Genomic DNA, 22,713 nt, shown 5'->3' with positions numbered 1-22,713 from the left:
GAATGCCCAAATGGAGTCACTCTGAAATAACGAGCCCTGCATGTTTCCAGAAACTCTATCAGTGACAAGTTTACTATGGCAGCTATTTCACCACCCAGGACAGTTGGAGAATGGCAGATATTAGGGACCATTAACTCTGTAAAATCTATAGAAGACTGCAGTGAAGAATCACAGTTACAGAACAAAAAGTGACAGTCTTGTATTTTGGATGTTTGTTCAAAGACGATATACAATTAATAAAGTGGTCAAGGAATAGTTTTCTGCTTTAATACTAAAAACTAACATAGAAACTCTAAAGGTGTCCAAATATAGTAATCCTTTTCATGTATATCTGGTTAAGATTTAAAACTGAAACTTTCTTTTTTAACCTTTTTAAAATTATAAATACCAGAAGGGTACATGTACAGATTTCTCACTTGGGTGTAATTGCATAATGCCAGGGTTTGGGCTTCTAGTGAACCCATCACCCAAATAGTGAAGAGAGCATCCAATAGGTAGTTTTTCAACCCTCCAACCCGCTCCCTCCCTCCCCTCCACTTCCCTTTTGGAGTCCTCAGAGTCAATGGTTTCCACCTTTATGTTCATGTGTACCCATTGTTTAGTTCCCACATATGAATGAGAACATGCAGTATCTCATTTTCTGATTATCTGATTTTGTTTCTGCATTTCACTTAAAAGTGAAGTTTTCGCCAGACACAGTGGCTCATGCCTGTAATCCCAGGATTTGGGACGCAGAAGTGGGTGGATCGCTTGAGGTCAGGAGTTCCAGACAAGGCTGGCCAACATGGCGAAACCACATCTCTACCAAAAATACAAAAAATAGCCAGGGCCCGGCAAGGTGGGCTCACGCTTGTAATCCCAGCACTTTGGGAGTCTGAAGTGGGCAGATCACTCGAGGTCAGGAGTTTGAGACTAGCCTGGCGAACATGGTGAAACCCTGTCTCTACTAAGAAATGCAAACAATTAGCCATGTGTGACAGTGCGTGCCTATAGTCCCAGCTACACAGGAGGCTGAGGCAAGAGAACTGCTTGAACCCGGCAGGTGGAGGTTGCAATGAGTCGAGATTGCACCATAAACTTAATCAAATTGTTGTTCCAACTGCAGCTGCTGTACTGCAGGTGGTTTTGTTGCATCAGCAACCGTGACGTCCCTGACAACCTGATATATAATATTAATTAGGTGAATGTTTTGTTTTCTTTCACTAATTGTCATAAACAAGAGTTTGGGTTCAGTTAGAAAGGACAGCAATGTACTATCATCTCCTCTTTCAACCTTATATCAACTCTCTAGGTTTTATATCCTAAACGAGTCCTTAGGGACCATGACCACCTTTCTCTTAGACTAGATGTGACACCATTCTTTGCACTGATGACATTATGTTGACTGAGCAGGAGGTAGCAACTAATCCAGACACATTAGCAACACACTTGCAAGACATTACGTGAGAAATAATTCCCACACAAAATCAGGGGCCTTCTAACTATGTGAAACGTTTAACAATCTAGCAGTCTGGCATGTCAAGATGGTGCTCATAAGGTGAACAGGAAGTTCCTACATCTTGCCTTTCTTACCACTAAATAAGGAACACGAAACGAGTTGCATAATAGATGCTTGTTTTATCAATGTTATGCAGTACTGTGACACACTGACAAGTTAGTGAAACCCTGCTAGCCGAGACAAGGTGCCCAAGGAAAATGCTCCCCGACGGCTGACACAGGCACCCACGGTGGTGTCTCCAGAGAGGAACCACATCACCCAGGGAGCCGTACCACACACCCAACGCAGAGCACCCCAGAAAGACACTTTCTGGGGCGATATTAAAGCATCCAGAGAAAAACTGCCCCACTCACAGTCTTGAAGTCCTGACCTTTCCAGAGGAGCGGCTGTGGCACCTCACAAAATGGCAGAGAAAATTCCACCACTGGCTGAACTTTCTGGAAACTTGCCCTCTGGGAGTTGTGGGATATGTGCCCTCTAGGGTACCTGTGAATGATGTGCATGGGACGCATCTCACCAGAAGCACTGATCCCGTACAGCCCAAGAGGGATGGAAGGGAAGCTGCTGGCCACCACTTGTCCTGCCCCAGCTGAACACTGGGAACCTGTTGGGGGCGCCAGAGTCCCGAGGTGACGCCTTGTACGCTGCAAGACCGTGGGCTCCAGCCAGGAGAACCAGGAAGCACAGCCCTCCCATTCGCTGACTCTGGCGCCCTCTACAGTCGGCCTTCAGTAACAACGCAGAACTTTCTCATACAGCGGGATGAAATCGCCTGGGTAACATAGCCAGACCCTGACTGTACAAAACAGCCAACCAACCAAAAAGAAAAACACAAAAATTGGCTGGGCGTGGTGGCGCGCACCTGTGGCCCCAACTACCAGGAAAGTTGACGTGGGAGGATCACTTGAACCTGGGATGCCGAGGTTGCCTTGAGCCAAGATCCCGCCACTGCACTCCACCTTGGGCGACAGAGCCAAACCCTGTCTCAAAAAGAATGGGGTGAATTTGTACTTGACCGCCAGTAAGTTCATGACTGGCACACTATATTAACACACACACACAAAGAAATCTATGTTATCATCACACTTAAAGCATAAACCGTGTTAAAATGCAACAACCTATTCATGAGAAAAAATGTAAACGCATTTAAGAAAGGTCTCTATCATTCAGTATGATACTAGCTGTGGGTCTATCAGAAATCCACTGCACACATTATTTGTAGGGGAGAAATCTTAGATGCATTCCTTGTAAAAACAAAACAGGACAGAATTGCCCACTGCCATCACTTCTGTGCAACACAGCCCTACAGGAATTCCTAGCTTACACCTGAAGATAGTGGATGGAGTATTCACACAAAGCCAGCTATCAGACAGTTTAATTAAACACAAACTCTGAGAACGGTGCTTCTCAGGGAGTTTTGGTGGCATGCTAACTAGTGATGATTAGGCTGGCCACGGTGGCTCATGCCTGTAGTTCCAGCTACTCCAGAGGCTGAAGCAGGAGGATCTCTTGAACCCAGGAGGTCGAGGCTGCAGTGAGCCATAATTGCGCCACTGCCATCCAGTCTAGGAGACAGAGACCCTGTCTCAAACATAATAATAATATTAATATTCATAGTAGTGATTGTCTGGAAATAGAGATTTTAGGGGAGCTCCCACCAGTAGCTCCCTGCAGTGGCTGATAATTTGCTGATATTCAGAGCTACCAGAGTTGTGAGGGTGTAAGTTTAAAGGCTAACATTGGAGCAGAGAAGGGTGTGGGGGAATGGATCAAGTTAAAACATCACAAAGCTTATGGTTTGTAGTGTGATTTAGCCACTTTTCTTGAATAAATATTCTTCGGACTGTTGAATTCCCAGAATTTCAAGAATCTTTATGTTGACAATATTTGCCACTTTTAAAAATAAAAGCGTGGATTTTCACTGGTCTTTCCTCCGTGATTCCAGTAGTCTTCTCCTATATGTTACATTTTAACCTAACTATAAATCCAACAGATGAGATTGTAATTAATTTATATTCTCTCTCTCTTTTTTCCTGTATGAAAACTAATATAAGTGGTGCCTGCATGTCATTCACTTCTACTGGTAAACTAACCCTGAGTTACTGCTTCTTCATTCAACTGGTTATAGTGTACTCCCCATAGGGATGTAAGTACAGATTGAGAGAATGTATTAGTTTTATTGCCCTGTAACAAACTACTCCAAATTAAATGGCTAAAAGCAACACCGAATTATTATTTATTATCTCACAGTTCTGCAGTTCAGAAATCTGTGAGTTCATGACTTGGTTCTCTACTTGGAGTCTCAAAAGGCCAAAATCAAAATTGTATGCAAGCAGTGTTCTCATCTAAAAAGTTTGGGGTGGAATGCAATTCCAAATTTATTTGGATATTTGGCAGAATCCAATTCCTTGCTGTGCAGAACTGAAATCCTTGATTCTGGCTGGCTGTGAACTGGGACTCACTCTCAACTCATAAAGGGGCTTACCAGATCTTTTCATGAGGTCCCTTCCCTATCTTCAAGCCAGCATCAGCATGTCAAATTCTTCTCATTCTTCATAACTGTCTCATCCTCTTGTGGTACCAGCTGGAGAAAAGGCTCTGCTTTTAAAGGCTCATGTGTGTGGGTTAGGCCCACCTGAGGAATTCCTCTGTATTTAGGTTAACAGATTAGTAACCTTAATTACATCTGCAAAATCGCTTTTGTCATGCTATGTAACATAATCAGGGGGTGAAATTCATGGGGACCATTTTAGTATTCTGCCAATCGTAGATGGAGAAAGTTGTGTAGCAGGAATAGGATCCATGTGTATTTTGGCCACTTCATCATGGAACTTACTTTCGCCTTCAGGACATGCTTGATCTTGTACATACCACTTCCATTTAATAATGGGGTGCTTCTATGCATACCCATTGCTGTAACTTGGTGGGTCAGAAAGCACCTAGGACAAGACTGGCATGTCTAAGTAGCATTATAATTTGGCATCCATGGTCAAGCATTGAATGTCACCCAAGGCTCAGTAATAAATCACATATTTTTCAAAAGAATCAGCATGATGTTTGTGTCTTCAAGAAATTCGTGTCAATTCAGAACTGGGGTCCTGTAGTCATTGAGAAATCTAATAATTTCTCTTCCGCATCTACTTTCACCTTAGTGAAGGGCTACAGGCCTTCTTTGAGAAAGAATGGGAGAAAGAGTGATGGTATAAACTTTTTCGTTCTAGAAAGGTCCCTCCTCAAGAAGCCTTTTCTTTATTTTATTTTATTTTTTTTTATTATTATACTTTAAGTTTTAGGGAACATGTGCCTAATTCATGAGGTTTTAGGTCTATAAACTAGTCAAGTCTGCAAGTTGATTGAGGCACAACCTTTCAGTCATCATGGGGTTAAGGAGGGATATGTCTAAAATTCAGGAGATCCTATAGAGCACCTCTTAGTACTCCTGTGTCCAGTGATGAAAGTCAATGAAAACTGCAACAACCTAATTCAATCAGGACTGCTTATGGCCATGAACCTCAAGATTGGAGGTTTGAGTCACCCCACTAGGAAAAGGTCTGTCACCAGAGAAGGTGCTAGCTGAAGACAAAGGGAGTATGAAATGGGTAGTGGGAGAAGTGACTACAAGACCATAGGCAGATACAAAGACTAACCTTGTTTCTGTTTTTGTTTCAGAATAAAGAGTATCATTTCCTTATTTTGATATGAATTCATTTGCATATATTAATATTATGTGTCATATATATGTTTATATATATACTAAATATTTTTTGTTTTGACCTCCTGACATCCCCTGATCTCCTATCATAAGATGTGTTATTAACTTTATTTTTCAACATTTAAGATACAGGATATTAAACGCACAGTATGAATTAGGTAGCAGCAGATTGAACAAGATTTAAGAAAAATGTGGGGCTTTTAGTGCCCTCTTTTGGAGAAGAGTTCGTGTTTTCTTGGTTGCAGGTGGGAGAGTTGGACCACATTAGGGAGAATTGTGATTTGTTATTGTCTCTACGTAGAGATTAAGAATGGCATAAGAAGATGTGCATGGATACCAAAGTGACAAGGGTATCACTTGCAATTTGTCAACTTGACTAGGCCAAATTATATTAGCCATGGTTCTCTTTCTGGGAAGTATCTGGTGTTCCCCCTGGAGGTTCTTTGAAAATTGTGCAGGGCAGTGGATAGGAGGCAGCAGCCATTTCTAGCTCACACACATTGTTGCTGCTCTCTGGATTCGCCTTATTGGTATGAGGCTACAGCCAGACCTGCAATTTCTCTTCCTTCCCCTGGATGCTCTTTCACCTTCTGTATCTTCTGGGCCAGGTGTATGTGTTTAGCTCCATTACAAAGAGCCCTTCTTGGCTTTTCGTCTCCAAGATCAGAGGCAACAAAAATGAACATGTACCTCCATCTGCCCTCATAATGTTCCAGATCATGTTTGCGGGTTTCAGCCTGTTTATTACGCCACCATCCTCAGTAGAGATGACAAAAGCCTTGTAGAGACTGTGTTACCACCTTTCACAATTGTGTAAAACCAATTCTTTTTAAGAAATCAATCATTCAATCTGTGTATCTATCGACTGCCTTTATTAAGCCTCATTGTATCATCTGCTTATAGAGTTGCATAGTTTTACTCTATGCGGATAACTAGTACACACAGCCTGTCTTGAAATCCATTTTTAAAAATATCCTTGCTGTTAAGGTCAATATTTCTTAATTAAGCATGAACAAATACCACTGTTGACAGTGAGTGCAGTTTTGAAGTCTAAATTCTTATGTTCTTAATATTCTTAAAGAAAATAGTACAATTTACTTTTCTATGAAGTAATAACAAAGCACAAGAAAGACAACTAAGCTGGGCGTGGTGGCTCATACCTGTAATCCCAGCCCTTTGGGAGGCTGAGGCAGGAGGATTGGTTGAGCCCAGGAGTTAGAGACCATATTGGGCAACATGGCAAGACTCCAGCTCTACAAAAAAAAAAAAAAAATTATAGTACAAAAATTAGCCAGACATGGTGGTGTGCACCAGTAGTCCCAGCTACTCAGGAAGCTGATGTGGGAGGATCACCTGAGCCCGGGAGGCCAAGGCAGCAGTGAGCCAAGATCCTGACACTGCACTCCAGCATAGGCAACAGGGCAAAACTCTGTCAGAAAGAAAGAAAAGAAAGAAGGAAAGAAAGAAGGAAAGAAAGAAAGAAAGAAAGAAAGAAAGAAAGAAAGAAAGAAAGAAAGAAAGAAAGAAAGAAAGAAAAAGAGAGAAAGAGAAAAGAAAGACAACTAGACATTTCTCCAGCATTAATGGACTTGTGAAAATTAATAAAATGTTTTATTTGTATTTATGAAAAGTTGAAATCTTTTTTATACAAAATGTTTGCAAATTAACAAAAAAAAATTATTTATCAATGTAAACATTTGTAAAATATTAAAGGAAAAACCACACAATATTTTGCTCTTTTTGTGCTTTAAAAGCATAGAATGGACCGGGTGTGGTGGCTCATGCCTGTAATCCCAGCAATTTGGGAGGATGAGATGGGCAGATCACTTGAGGCCAGGTTTCGGGACCAGCCTGGCCAACATGGCAAAACCCCATCTCTACTAAAAATACAAAAATTAGCAGCGTGATGGCACCTGTAATGGCACCTATGATGCACTTGTAATCCCAGCTACTTGGGAGGCTGAGGCCTCCACGCCTGGCTCTTTTTGTATTTTGGGGGTTTCTCCATATTGCTCAGGCTGGTCCAGAACCACTGACCTCAAGTGATCCTCCCACCTCGGTCTCCCAAATTGATAAGAGTACAGCCTGGTCCCTGGCTTAGATTTTGAATCTATTGTATAGTAGACTGGGTTTCCAGTTTGATAAACAGGTCTAAGGTAAGGAAGGGTCTCCCAGAAGTCATCTCAAACGGATGTCTTTTCTTTGGATGCCACTCGTATTCTCATGAGGGCTACAGGCAGCAGAGTGTACCAAGACTCAGAAGTTTCCTGGCACAGTTTCGCCAGGGTCTACCTTAAAGTTTGATTAGTCCTATTAACCTTGCGGGAGGATTGTGGCCTCCATGAGGAGTGGAGATGAAATTTAATTTTCAAAGCTTGGGCTATCTATTGGGTTATAGTTGCAGGAAAACAGAGGCCTTTGTCGCTCTGCAAGGAGCGTGGGAGGCCAAATCCTGGTATGATCTCTTTTGGCAGTGCCTTGGCCACTTCTGTAGCTTTCTCTGTTCTGGCGGGGAACGCGTCTACCCATTCGAGAATGGTGTCTACAAAAACTAAAAGGTATTTAAAAACTCGAAAGGAGGGCCTTTGGGTGCAGTCAGTTTGCCAGTCCTCACCACGATAGTTCTTTGCCACTGGACTGAGGTTAATAAAGGAGGAGACCCTTGTTTTGTTTGCCTCATGGTAATTTTGAGACCAAAGTTCACAGGCCTGAGTGACCTTTTTATTGTGGTTGCCAGGCCTTTACCTGTAAACACATGGTCCATGCAGGTGGTCATAGCATCCTGCCCCATATGGAGGGAATTGTGCAAATTTTTATCAATTTTTCCTGGGTGGGACTAGCAAGAGTTTAAACCTATGAGCCTCCAACCCTCAGGATTTAGGGTCTTCTGATTTTCTTTAGCCTGTGCTTGTTTTCTATAGTATAGGATAGATTTATAAGAAAAGAATGGGGCCGAGCACGGTGGCTCACATCCGTATGAAATTCACCACTTTGGAAGGCTGAGGTTGGTGGATCACTTGAGGTCAGAGGTTCAAGACCAGCCTGACCAACATGGTGAAACCCCGTCTTTACTGAAAATACAAAAATTAGACAGGTGTGGTGGCATGTACCTGTAATCCCAGATACTCGGGAGTCTGAGGCAGGAGAACTGCTTGAGTGAGAGAGGTGCAGATTGCAGTGAGCTGAGATCGCACCACTGCACTCCATCCTAAGCAGCAGAGCAAAACTCCATCTCAAAAAAATAAAAAATAAGAAATAATGAGAATGAGCTGAGAAGAATAAGGTCCTAGCTTCCCTGCGAGCCCTTGCATTGCCCAGTGCAATTGAGGAGTTTCCTTTTTGATGTTCTTGACAGTGAATGACTGCCAGTTGATTAGGATCATGCACAGCCCCGTAAATCTGCAGTGTTTCCTTTGCATGTTTAATGGGGGAATTCCGTGCATTTAGAAGATCCCGCTTTTTTCAGATACCTGCATGTGGTTGAAACACAAAGAAGGCATTCTTGGAGTCAGTGTATATGTTAAGTGCCTTTCCCTGACCTAGATCCAGTGCCTCAGGGAGAGGAACCAGGATTCAGGGTGAGGGCGATTAGCCCTGCTTTTTGTGCTGAGGAATACCTCAAAAAGGTGGCAGTGTTTGGGCGTCTATTGTTTGGTATAGACTTACCACAGTACATCCTACCCTTCTTTTTCCATTTTTTAGAAAACTACTTCCATCAGAATGTAGAAAACTATATTCATCACCAGGATTCTTGAGAGATGTATCTCTTAGATCTCTTCTACCTAAGTAGCTCTGTTCTATGGTTTTAATACAGGAATGAGTTAGGTTCTCTGAGGAATTGACTGGCATGAGCAGAGCTGGATTAAGGGTGTCACAAGTTTTTATAGTAACCTTGGGGCAGTCCAAGAGGAGAGCCTGATGTTTGGTGAGTCTTCCTCTCAAGAGAGATCTAGGAATCAGGGTTCTACAGAACCGGTACATTCAAAAAAAGTTCTGTGTTGTCTCTTGGTTTCGGAACTAGGCAATCTAGTATGGCCTGTTTTCTTTTTCCTGAGAGCTGCCTTATTCCAGGGGTTATAATGTACCCTAAGTAAGTTACTCCCTGTTTGCTTAATTGTGCCCTTTTATTTGAAAACTTATATCTACTTGCTCCAAGGGAATTTAAGACTGTGATGGTATTCTTGTCAGATGTTTCCTTGGTAGGGCTACATATCAAGATGTTATCTACATAGTGTAGGACACTGCATTCTCTAAGTGGTAACTCTTGAAGATCTTTGTCTAGGGCTAGCGAAAACAGGTGAGGGCTATCTTGAAAGCCCAGGAGCTATAACACCCAGGTGTACTGGTGGGTGTTCCCTGTATTTGGGTCTGTCTTTTCAAAGGCAAATAGAAACTGAAAGGACAGGGGCACTGGGATTAAAAACATGACATCTTTAAGGTCCAGTACACTAAACCATTGGCAATGTCCCAGAATTTGGGTTAACAAGATATAACGGTTCTCTACCAAGTGAGGAAGAGAGTTCCTATCTCGTTTATGATTCTCAAGTGTTGTGCCAGTTGATATATTCCCCATTTGGTTTTATGACTGGTCAGCATAGGAGTATTAAAGACACTAGTAAACCATGCTGTAAGAATCTAGAAATTAAGGGCTTCAATACTTTTTTTGCTTCTAACATTAGGGGATATTGCTTTTATTTTGGGTACTTATTGGGGTCCTGTAGTTTAATGACCACAGGTTGAGCCCAAAGGGCTCTTCTGAGAACCCTGTTGTTCCAGATGCTGGATTTACTTGTTCTAAGATTGACAGACATAGGGAGGTGATCTGCTGGCCCTTCAACGAGGACCATTTGGGAGGGGCTGGTGCCTTTGAGTGGTATGATGGCAACCCATGTTAGTTAATATCTCTCTGCCTAAGAGCAGGGTAGGACACTCAGAAATTAGCAAGAAAGAGTGTGGCATAAACTCATGTGTATACTGACATGTGATTAAGGAAGTAAAATAATAAGAATGGGGTTGATTATTGACCCCAGTTATGGTACAACTTTTGGAAGTAAGTGGCCCAACATGAGAAGTTAATACACAGTAGGAGGCCCCTTTATCCATTAAAAAATAGATATTCTTACCTGCCACATCAAGGGTCAGCTAGAGTTCCAGATTGGTGACTGGAATGTTCTTTTCAGTGGGGGCCGTCTGGAACCCTGGGCCTCCTTAGTCTTGAGTTAGTGCCATCTCAAGGGAGGATGTCCGCTTTCCCCTTCAGGACTGAGGAAAATCCATTCCCCAGTGGCTGTCTTGTTTACAGACTGGGCATGGCCCAGGGGCAGCTGTGTGCACTTTCTGGCCTGGTGCTCCGATTGCTTGCATTGAAAGCAGGCTCCTTGATAGCTGTTACCCTGTTGGCGACCAGTTTCCAAGCTTCAAGGTTCCTAGGGGTGATTTCAAGGTGGCATGACACTACTAACAGAAAGAGCTATCATTTTAGCCTGAGCCTTATCTCACCTGTTCTTGCACTGGACTCTGCCTTCCTCCTCATTCAGATTCCTATTATGAAATACTCCAAAATCCATTTCTGTTAGTTGAGACATAGGTGTTTCTGGCCCTAATTGTAATTTCTGTGGTTTTGTCCTGATATCTGGGGTAGACTGGCTAACAAAGTTTTGTCCTGGTAACACTTGGCCTTCAGCAGACATAGTCTATATTGTTGTACTTTCGGAAGCCGCCATTTAAGCACCCCTGAAAGAGGGCAGGGTTTTCACCTTTTTCCTGTGTGACTACTTTGACTTTCTCATAGTTAACAGGTTTTTTTTTTTTTTAATACATAGTCTGATCCCTGCCAGGAGGCATTGGACCATGTAGGTCATCCCTATTCTTTATTCTTCCAGACCTGTTGTAATTCCAACCTGGGTCATAGGAGAGATCAGCAATAGCTGCCACTTCATGGGTGGCAGGCCAGTCAGCTGCCCTGCTATTTATGTATCCCTGACTGGCTAATCAGATTCTCTGTTGTTCCTGTGAAGTACAGCAAGGGAAAGGACAACTTGTATACCTTTCCAAGTTAAGTCAAAGGCCAAAGTTAGAGCCTGGACTGCATTGGTAAATGCATTGGGTTCCTCTGAGAACTGCCTGAGGTTTTGCTTGCACTGGATTAGATCATTTATTGAGAATGGAATATGTATTCTAATGATCCCTTCTACATTTGGACTTCTGGTAAAGGGAGCAGTTTCACTGGTCCTGGATGGTATGAAGTCCCACTGTGAGTTATTCCAGGTTGGCCAGTCCCTACTCACAAGGCAAAGGAGAATAAAGAGGAGCATATGCAGGAGTTGAAATGGGATTATATTCTACAGAAGACTCTGATAGGGTAGGGTGTGCTGGGGACTCGGAAGTAGATATGGGCCCCCGAGAGCCCCTTTATGGAGCTGGTGTTGGACTGTGGGCCCTGAGAGCCCTTCCCCTTAATAGAAGATAATCTTCTAGTGCATCTGTGTGGTTTTCTGTCTTACTGGGTTTAACCCACAGGTGCTGCATAGAACTGGGTTCTGTTGTAAGGCTATAAAGGCCTGCACATAGGGAACATCAGACCACTTTCCCTGATTTGTACAGAAAAGATCTAGCCGTAAGATGGTGTTAAAGTTCATATTTCTTTCTGCGGCCATTTTTCATTGTTAGCTGAATTGTATCCAGGTCAAACAGCGTTACAAAACAAGGTAAGTTTTTTTTTCTTCTTTAGCTCATCTTACCAAATGGTATTCCGGTTTTTAAAATATACATGCCAGGGTTGTTTTAGTGAGAGTAGAAGAGATGGATCCCATGGAGCCAAGAGAATCCTGCAATGACAGACACATATGCCGAAGTCCAGGAGGTTGTGGGTGTTCCCATGAGCTAAACTAGACCATGAAGTGGTACAGGGCACTCGCTTGAATCCCCATGAGACCGAGGCCCTAGTAGGTCACTGGTGTTTGCCATGCACCATCCTAGATCTCACCAGTACTGGATGTCTCCAGGCTCAACCGAGGTGGCCCCTGCTGCCAGCTGGGGGCCCAGATGTCTCACTGACAAGACTCTCCCTACCTCACCTAGAATACCTGGATGCATTCCCTGTGACCGGACATCTACACGACTGCACATCTTTTTTTTTCCGGATAGAAAGTTTGCTGAAGGACATGTGAAGGACTATGAAAATGAATAAAGCCTGGAAAGATAGGGACTCATAATGTGCCCTAAACAGAAAGTTTTGTCAACAGAAATCCAGATTAGAAAATAGATCACAATAGCCACTAAGTGGCAGTCAAGTATTGCCAGAGGGGCAACAAACACACTGAGTCTGAAATGTGGCCAGAAGGATGTGACACTAAGCAGCAAAATAGCCTGAGTACTGAATATTGAGAGCAACCCACATGCTTAGTATAATTATGAATAGAACAGAAGTCGCAGCCAAAAGGAGAGCAGCACATATATTCACATAAAGAATACAGGTGACTTAAAAATTTTTTTCCCCAGAATTTCACTGAAACAGCACATTACCACGCCAGCTGAGCTGCCCATCCTAACCAGGGTGTTGTCTGATCCCCCAAATTATAGTGATGTGTAGGTACAGAAGCACCCCATTATCAAATTGAAGGAATACATAAAGATCACACTCAGGTCCTGGAGCGATAAGTACTTTGCAAGAGAAAGTGGGACAAAACTCATGGCTTCGACCCTTGCTACATTTAGCTTCTCTTTCTTTGGAAGAATTCTGAGATGGTCCCCATGACTTTTACTCTCTGGTGTTAGTCTCATAATTACATTACAGGAAAAAATAATTTTGCAGATGTAATTAAGCTCACTAGTCACTTGATCTTACTATAAGGAGATTCTCCAAGTGGGTCTGACTTACACACATGAGCCCTTTAAAAGCAGAGCATTCAATATCATTGATCATTAGAGAAACACAAATTGCAAATTGAAACCACAATGAGATACAATCTCACACCAGTCAAAATGGCTATTATTAAAAAGTCAAGAAATAACAGATGTTGGTGAGGTTGTGGAGAAAAGCGAACACTTTATACACTGTTGGTGGGAGCATAAATTATTAGGTTGGTGCAAAAGTAATTGCAGTTTTGCCATTATGTTTAACGGCAAAAATAGCAATTACTTTTGTACCAACCTAATAGTTCAACCATTGTGGAAAGCAGCATAGTGATTCCTCAAAGAGCTAAAAGCAGAACTAACATTTGACCCAGCAATGCCATTACTGTGTATATATCCTGAGGAATATAAATCATTCTAACATAAAGATACATGCGCGCAAATGTTCACTGCAACACTATTACAATAGTAAAGACATGGAATCAACCTAAGTGATCACCAATGGCAGACTGAATAAAGAAAATGTGGTACATATACACCATGGAATACTATGCAGCCATAAAAAAGAATGAGATCATGTCCTTTGCAGGGACATGGATGAAGCTGAAGGCCGTTATCCTTAGCAAACTAACACAGGAACAGAAAACCAAATACTGTATGTTCTCACGCATGAGTGGGAGCTAAATGATGAGAACACATGGACACAAATATGGGAGCAACAGACACTGGAACCTACCTGGGGATGGAGGGTGAGAGGAGGGAAAGTATCAGGAAAGATAACTAATGGGTACTAGGCTTAACACCTGGGTGATGAAATCATCTGTACAACAAACTCCTGTGACACAAGTTTACCTATATAACAAACCTGTACTTGTACCCTTGAACTTAAAATAAAAGTTAAAAAGAAGTTTGGCACTAATCCAATCAAATTCCCTCATTTTTCTGATGAGGAAGTATGAATTGTCAAGGTCCTTTGAGTGGTCAGGGGCAGGACCAGAGCTAAATGTGAGCTCACGTGAAGCTCAGCATTTTTTACCACATACTACCTTCTACATGTTCGTGTATCCTGTAATTTTAATGCAAATAGCAATGTGTTTGGATTAAAATATCAAACATCAAAAGAGAAAGAAAGATGAGGAAGTTATATTGATATCAGATAAAGGAGACCAGTAAATGCATTATTTGAGCATAAATAGTCCCTATGTAATGGTCAAAATTCATTTCTCCAGAAACATTTAAGAATTGTACAGTTGTATGCAGGTAATAAAACAGTCTCGAAAATATATAAAGCAATAATAAGTAGAACTATTGAGAGAAATTGAAAAATCCACCATTATTGTGGAAGATTTTAAACGTAATTATCTCAATTATTGTTAAGTTGAACAGAAAAAAATAATAAACACATAAATGTGAACAATACAATAAACAAAGTTAACTTGTGGCCATTTATAGAAACCTGTACCCAACAATCGGAATATAAACTATTCTCAAGCATACATGGAAAAACGGGCCATGGTCTCAACAATGTTCAAATACCTAGTTTCATACATACTCTTCAAACAAAACAAAATTGAACTAGAAGTGAATAGCAACAACAACAAAATGTATTCAGAAATTTTAAAAGTCTTTTAATAAGTACTTAGATATGAATGATAAGGAAAATATTGCATATGGAAACTTTCTGGATGCAGTGAAACTAGACCTTAGAGGAAATATATAGTCTTATGTGCTTATATTAGAAAAGGAAAAAAAGCCTGAAAATTGAGCTCTGTCTAACATAAGAAACTGGATGAAGAACAGTAGAATATACCCAAAGAAAGTAGAAAGAAGGTGCTAATAAACATAAAGCAGAAATTAATGAAATAGAAAAGAAATTGCAATAGAGAAAATAAACAAATCCAGAAGTCAGTCCTTTGAAAACTAATAGCATAGACAAACTGTTAGGAAGATTGATCAAGAAAAAAAATGAACAAATACGTAACATTAGGAATGAAAAATGACATAACTATGGATGCAGCAAAAATTCTAAAAAGGGAAGGGAAACTCCTATTAACAACTTTATATTAAATTCAAAAACTTAAATGAAATACACATTTACTTCTCAAAAGAAGACATACATGCGGCCAAGAAACATATGAAAAAAAAGCTCAACATCACTGAACATCAGAGAAATGCAAATCAAAACCACAATAAGATACCATCTCATGCCAGTCAGAGGCTGAGGAAGGAGAATCGCTTGAACCTGGGAGGTGGAGGTTGCAGTGAGCCGAGATTGCTCCACTGCACTCTGGGCTGCACGACGGGAGCAAAAAAAAAAAAAGACAAAAAACAACAGATGCTGGTGAGGTTGCAGAGAAAAAGGACTGCTTTTACACTGTTGGTGGGAGTGTAAATTACTTCAACCATTGTGGAAGACAGTGTGGTGATTCCTCAAAGATCGAAAGGCAGAAATACCATTTGACCCAGCAATCCCATTACTAGATATATAACCAAAGGAATATAAAGCATTCAGTATGTTCATTGCAGCACTACTTACAACAGCAAAGACATGGAATCAACCCAAATGCCCATCAATAATAGACTGGATAAAGAAAATGTGGTACATATACACCATGGAATACAATGCAACCATAAAAAGGAATGAGATCATGTCCTTTGGAGGGGTATGGATGGAGTCGGAAGCCGTTATCTTCAGCAGACTAACACAGGAAGAGAAAAGCAAACACCGCATATGCTCACTTACAAGTGGGAGCCAGATGATGAGAACACAAGGACACGTTGGGGGGTGGGGGAACAACACACACTGGGGCCTGTCAGAGGGAGTGTGGGGGAAGGGAGAGCATCAGGAAGAATAGCTAATTGACACTGTGCTTAATACCTAGGTAATGAAATGCTCTGTGCAGCAAACCGCCAAGGCACACGTTTACCTACATAACAAACCTGCACATCCACATCCTGCACATGTACCCCTGAACATAAAATAAAAGCTGAGGCCAGGCGCAGTGGATCACGCCTGTAATCCTAGCACTTTGGGAGGCTGAGGCGAGTGGATTACCTGACGTCAGGAGTTCAAGAGCAGCCTGGCCAACATGGTGAAACTTCGTCTCTACTAAAAATACAAAAAATTAGCCGGGTGCAGTGGCGTGTGCCAGTAATCCCAGCTACTCGGGAGGCTGAGGCAAGAGAATTGCTGGAACCGGGGAGGCGGAGGTTGCGGTGAGCCGAGATCGTGCCACTGCACTCCAGCCTGGACTACACAGCAAGACGTCGTCTCAAAAAATAAATAAATAAATAAATAAATAAATAAATAAAGTTGAGGGCAGCAGCAGCATTGTGCGGGCACCGGCAGTGGGGCCAAGGAGGAGCAGGACGCACTGGGGCCGCCTCCCACACGGACCCATGAACCAGCCGTGTGGCTGCACAGAAAACATGCAGAGCAGCATTTATACACCCAGAGGAGCTGTCCATGCTGAAAGATGACCGGGCAAGTCACTCTCGAAGGTCACCCCGCCAGCCTTGGAGGCAGGAGGACATAGGGTTTGAAAATGTGGACTTGGACTTGGAGTATCTCAGTTGGAGTCCCAGCTGAGTCTTTCCCACCTGGTCCCTGGACCCAGCATGCCTCTAAGCCCTCCCCTGGACATGGGGACTGGTGACATCCCCACCTCTTACAGTAGTTGAAAACATTTTGTGAGATGACGCATGCTGTACCCTGAGCCAGGGCTGGCCCATAGGAGGTACCCAGTGGATGCTGGCCACTTTTGGATTGCTAGGATTATCTTCATTTGGAGCCCTTTATGCTGAATTGATGATACTAGCTGGTATCACATAGACTGAAAGACCCTGTTTCAAGGATGACTAGCTCATTTAATGCTCACAATGGCTCTGTGAGGTGGGCAGTGAGATCTCCCCATTTTACAGATAAGGGAACTGAGGCACTGAGAGATCATGATGCGTCCCGGGTCCCACTGGCAAGTGGTGGTGCTTGTGCCCAGGCTGACTCCCAGTAACCATTACCCTGTTGTTGTTTCTGGCTTCTTTCTTCCTGGTGTAGTCCTGGAGCCTGTGGGCATTTTGATTGCTGGTCCCCGGGAGGGCGACCAGGCTTCGCCTTGCCTTAGCTCAGACTTCAGGCAACATTCCCTGGACTTTGATATCCACCCCCAAACTGGTCTTGGTGTCTGTCTGTCATTGCCCTAGCCAGCAACCCGTTGGAGGACAGAATTCTGATCATGTTACTGCCCTGCCTGGAACCCTGATGGCAGGTGAAGGATTTATGGGAGCTCCCTTCTATCCCCGAGAAACTCTTTTGTAAATGTGAAATTTATTCAATATAAAAAGTGTTTTAAAAAATAAAAACAACACCTCACTGGGCCTGACCTAGGAAAAGCCTCACTCTTTCTGAAACAACATTTAGAACACTTTCTGATCTTGCCCAGCTGGGGAAATAGAATGAACACATATTAATCAACTGGAAGCTGTCGTAGTACCTGTTTGATTCATGTGTAGACTGAGGGCTCCAGCCATGGTGGCACCTGGTGCCCTGGGATGGGAACCAAACTGTGCCTTGGGTGGTGAGTCCCACATAGCCGTGCAGGGGTGAATGCTACCTCTACCTTTCTGTGGACTTCTCCCTTCTCCTTTAAAGTTCATGACTCAGGCCTCTGGTTTGGAGGTGAATTCTTCTATTCTTTCGTCCCTCCCGGGGCCCAGGTCTGTGAATGAAGGAAACCAGGCCCTCTGCACATAGTCTAAGACTTGCAGGGGCTTCTCAACAGCTGCAGCAGTTTATTTAAAAACAAACAAACAAACAAACAAACAAACAAAACAAGAAACTTCTGCTGTTCACAGAGCAACTAATAAATGCCGGCGTCTTGCTGGGTGTTTTCCTCACATTATCTCAGTTGATCTGTGCTGCTCCCAGTAGCTCTCAGTCCTGGAGATTTCTCTCCTCTTCCTCCTTCCCCAAACCACCACCATCTCTTCTCTGGAAGGGGACAGTGGACACTGTGCTGGCTACTGCCTCTGGTCTGTGCACTGCAGCTTGCAGTTGCTTTTGGGGTGCACATGCCTTCCAAGTCTGTCCATCAGCCTACAGCTCCCTAAGCCTGACTTACAGGACTTACTGATTCCTGACTGTTGACAGTGATGACAATGATGATGATGATGATAACGGTATTAGTGTCTGGATACAACTTGCATGGCTGCCTGTCAGAGAGAGGAGAAGAATGCACCTGTACCTGGAAACTCATAGGAAAGAGACAAGACCCACGCTGGTTCCATTCCAGGGAAGCCTAATTTATTTTTTTAACACTGGACCTCAGAGAGCCAGGGCTTGGCAGAGGCGGAAAGGCATCATAACCGAGAGGCATAAAGAAAGTGGCTTTCCCTTACACTTGGAAACTTGGCCAGTCAATGATGATGTCTCTAGGGCCTCCTGCAGAGAAGATGCCTGCACCTGGTTTGGGGATGGTCTTCACATTGTGGCCACTCCGTAGCAAATAAAAAGGGGAAAGATTAAAAAAAAAGTTGAAAAAAATTTTTAGAAAGTGAAAAAGGAAATACACATTTACAGAAAAATATAACTGCATATCTGGTGGAAATGATAGTTTTTAAATAAGTCCACTAAGTAAACATAGGGGAAAAATGAACCTTGACATTTACCTCATTACATATACCAAACTTCATTTGAGATGGGTCAGAAATCTAGAACAAAACTTGAGACATCATCTTCATGACTCTGGGGTTGGCAAAGGTTTTTAATGGCGTAAAAAAGAAAGATTAATTGGAATTAATTAAATTAAGAACTTCTAATCATCAAAAGACATTATTAGGAGAATGAAAAGGCAAACCATAGATTCACAGAAGATACTCATTTTATGTATACATATTATATATTATATTATATATCTGAAAAAGGAGTTGAATTTAGAACTCCTACAAATCACTAAGAAAAAGATAACCAAATAAAATATGGGCAAAAGGGCCTGAAAAGGTACTTCATAAGGACATGTACAAATTGCTGGCTACTAAATATATAAATAGTTGCTTCAACTCATTCACATCAGAGAAGGGCAAATGAAAGCCATATGAGACATGGCTAAACACCCAGCAGAATAGCTACAACTAATGGCAGTCTATACCAGGTTTTGTGTGGATGTAGTGCAACCGCAACTCCTATGTGGTTGGAACCAGATTGATACACTGGCTCCAGATTGATACACTGGCTCCCCAGCACTTCAATTGGCAGTTCATCACAATCATCCATGGTGATACCTTGACAAGTTGTGAAGTTTATGCATGCCATGGATTATACTTTCGTATCATTTCCCTTTGGCAAGAAGCAGGGCGCTGTGTTTAAGCCCAAAGGCATGACCAGATAAATTCCCTAATCTCAGCTAAAGGGTCTACCCCAGGACTATCCACAGTACCAATTCTGTTTCAGATCTCATCAAATCAAGAGAGAGGAACCACACAGTAATTCAAACAGTGAAAGTTGAACATATAGAATTATTAATGATAACAGGGGAACAGAGTAACAAGAAATTGGCTAGTAAAAAATAAAGAGAACTCTAAATACAGAAAGAGCAGGTATAAGAAGCGGTCAGTATCCTCAACTGAGAGAATGCACCCAAAGAAGTCCTCCACGCTCCACCTCCCACCTCCCAGACATTGCTGAGATAGAACAGTTAAGAAAAAGCCAACCCACCTCCTTGACTAAGTGAAAGCACCTGATGCAGAATCGCGCAAGGATTGAGTTTGATCCCACAAGGAAGATTTTCCTGCTCAAAGCTGAGAAGGCGCACCCAAGGAGGAATCCTGACTAGGCTGAGATAGAGTATCCAAGACCAAGTGCCTCCCCATCCCACGCCCCCACACCATGGCAGAGCTCAGCTAGAGCTCCTAGGAAGAGTCTTCCCCACAGGGCTGAATCAGAAGCCCACAGAAGAATCCTCTCCATAGATGAATTAGAGAACCTAAGAAAGACCTCAGTTCTCTCATAGGAGTGATAGAGCACCCAAAATACAAGTACTGTCCCTCCTCTAGAGTTGAAACAGAGCACACAAGTAAGAACCTCTGGGTGGTGGAGTTAAAAGACCACAAAGAATAACTCCCCCACTAGAGGATGGAGCATGCAAGGAAAAGTTCTACGCCCCAGAGTTAAGAAAAATTCCAGCAATGGTGAGTTAGAGCATTAAGGATGTGCCACTGTAGGCTTGAGATAGAGCATCCAAGGAAAAACCTCAACTCCAGAGCTGATATACAGCACCCAAGGAAGAGACTGACTATCAAAGGAAAGTCACACACACACACACACACACACACACACACACACACACAGCTGTGACAAGCACATGAGGAAGAGTCCCCTGCAGGGCTGAGATATAGCATCCAAGGAATGGTCCTCCCCTACCCAAGGTGGGAAACAGAGCATCCAAGGAAGCTCCTTCAGTTCATGGCTGACATAGAGCAACCAAGGAAGGCATCCCCTAACATAATTATGATGAGAACCCAGGGAAGAGTCTTCCAACTGCAGTTATGAAAGAACCAAGTAAAATTCTCCTTCCCAAGGGCTGAGATAGAGCTCCTAAGAGTCGCCACTCTGGACTGAGATAGAGCATTATGGAAAATCCTTTCCAGGGCTAAGATACAGCAACTCAGAAACAGTCCCATCCAAAAGAGATGAGACAGAGCCCACAAGAAAACATTTACGTAGGGTTGAGGTAGGGCACCCAGGTAAGATAAGAACTTTCTCCCAGGAGTAAGTTAAAACCCAGAGGAAGATTCATCACCCCCATGCTGAGACAGAGGAACCCATGAAAGTCCTCTGCAGGGCTTGAAGAGAGCACATGAGGAAACACTCACACCACCACCACCACAACCAAGGGTTGAAGTCCACATATCGGGTAGGCCCAGCTGTTACTCAACGTATGCCAGAGAACTTGTTGGGGTGCCACATTGGCAGAACTCATTGGAGATCTACCTGTGGGAATCTGAGGTGTAGTATACAGGGAAGAATCCCTTTAACACAGAGCTAAGATAGATTACCTTCCAAAAAGTTTATCCTGAAACACTGTTGAGATACAGTGCCTTGGAAAGAGCTTCCCACTACAGATCTTAAATGGAATACTCAAATTACCTTCCCCAACCCCCCAATGTTGAAATTCTATCCTATTCATCTTATCACCAATGTTGATATTCTGACCTTGCTGGGCATGGTTGCTCACGCCTATAATGCCAGCACTTTGGAAGGCCCAGGTGGGCGGATTGCTTGAGCCCAAGAGTTTGAGACCAGCCTGGGCAACATAGTGAGACACCATCTCTACAAAAAAATAGGTATGGTGGTGCATGCCTGTGGTCCCAGCTACTCGGGAGGCTGAGGTGGGAGGATTGCTTGAGCCCAGGAGGTTGAGGCTGCAGTAAGCCCTGTTCGCTGCCACTGCACGCCAGCCTGAGAGACAAAGCAGGACTCTGTCTCAAAAGTAAAAATAAAAAAATAAAAAAATCCTGATCTTGCCAGAAGAGTGTGGCAGCACCTCACAAAACTGCAATAAAGTTGTTATGGTGCCTCACCACTGCTGGAACTTTCTAGAAACCTGCCCTCTGGGAGTTGTGGGAATGTACCCCCTAGGGCGCCTGGGAGTGATGCGCATGGGGTGGCATCTCACCACAAGCACCGATCGTGTATGGTCCATCCAAGGGCAATGGAAAGAAGGGAAGCCTCAGGCCACCGCGTGACCTGCTCCAACAGAACCCTGGGACCTGTGCGGGGCGCCAGAGTCCCTAGGAGAAGCCTCTCGCTCGGTGGGTGCCAGCCTAGAGAACCAGGAAGCGCAGCTCTCCCCTTCGCTGACTCTGGCGCCCTCTAAAGGCGGCCTGTACAGCGCACTGGACAGCCGACATAAGCAGAGGAACGCAGAACCTTCTCACACAGCGGGATGAAAGGGGGAATTTGCAGCTGACAAAATGGCTTTGATATCGGGGTAATATTGGCTTGATAGAATGAAGTAGTGTTTCTTCCTGTGTTATTTTTTTGAAGACATTGCTAAGTATTAGTATTATTTCTTCCTTAAATGTTTACAGAATTTACACGCAAAGCCACCTTGGCTTGGCTTGTATTTGTGGGGAGATTTTAAATTACTAATTATATCCCTTTTCTTTCTATAGTCCTATTTCGATTTTCTATTCCTTCTAGAGTCAGTAATTTGTCTTCTAGGAATTTTTCTATTTTATCTAAGTTGTTTAATTTGTTGGCATAAAATTGTTCATAATTTATTCCTTTTAATTTCTATAAGGTCAGTATTAATAACCTCCGTTTCATTCTCGATTTTAGTAGTCCTTTCTTTTTTTCTTGGTCAGTCAAGCTAAAAGGTTGTTAGGTTTCTTTCACTTTTTCGGTGAACCAACTTTTGATTTCATTGATTTTTCTCTTTTTTTATTTTATTGATTTTCTTCTACTCTAATTTCCATCATTCCTCTCCTTCTGCTTGCCTGTATTAAATACATCAATTTAAAATTTCAGGAATAACGAATTACTTGTTTCATAAAGGAGGACTTAGACATACAGAAATGCTTATGATATTGCAAGTAGCAGTCATTTAGACAAGTTAACTAGGAGGAAACTTGCTATGCTGAAACCAGACAAGTT

This window comes from Pongo pygmaeus, chromosome X, assembly GCF_028885625.2.
Source record: "Pongo pygmaeus isolate AG05252 chromosome X, NHGRI_mPonPyg2-v2.0_pri, whole genome shotgun sequence".
NCBI classification, from domain to species: domain Eukaryota; kingdom Metazoa; phylum Chordata; class Mammalia; order Primates; family Hominidae; genus Pongo; species Pongo pygmaeus.
The sequence above is the reverse complement of the archived record's forward strand: the minus strand, read 5'-3'. Positions refer to the sequence as shown.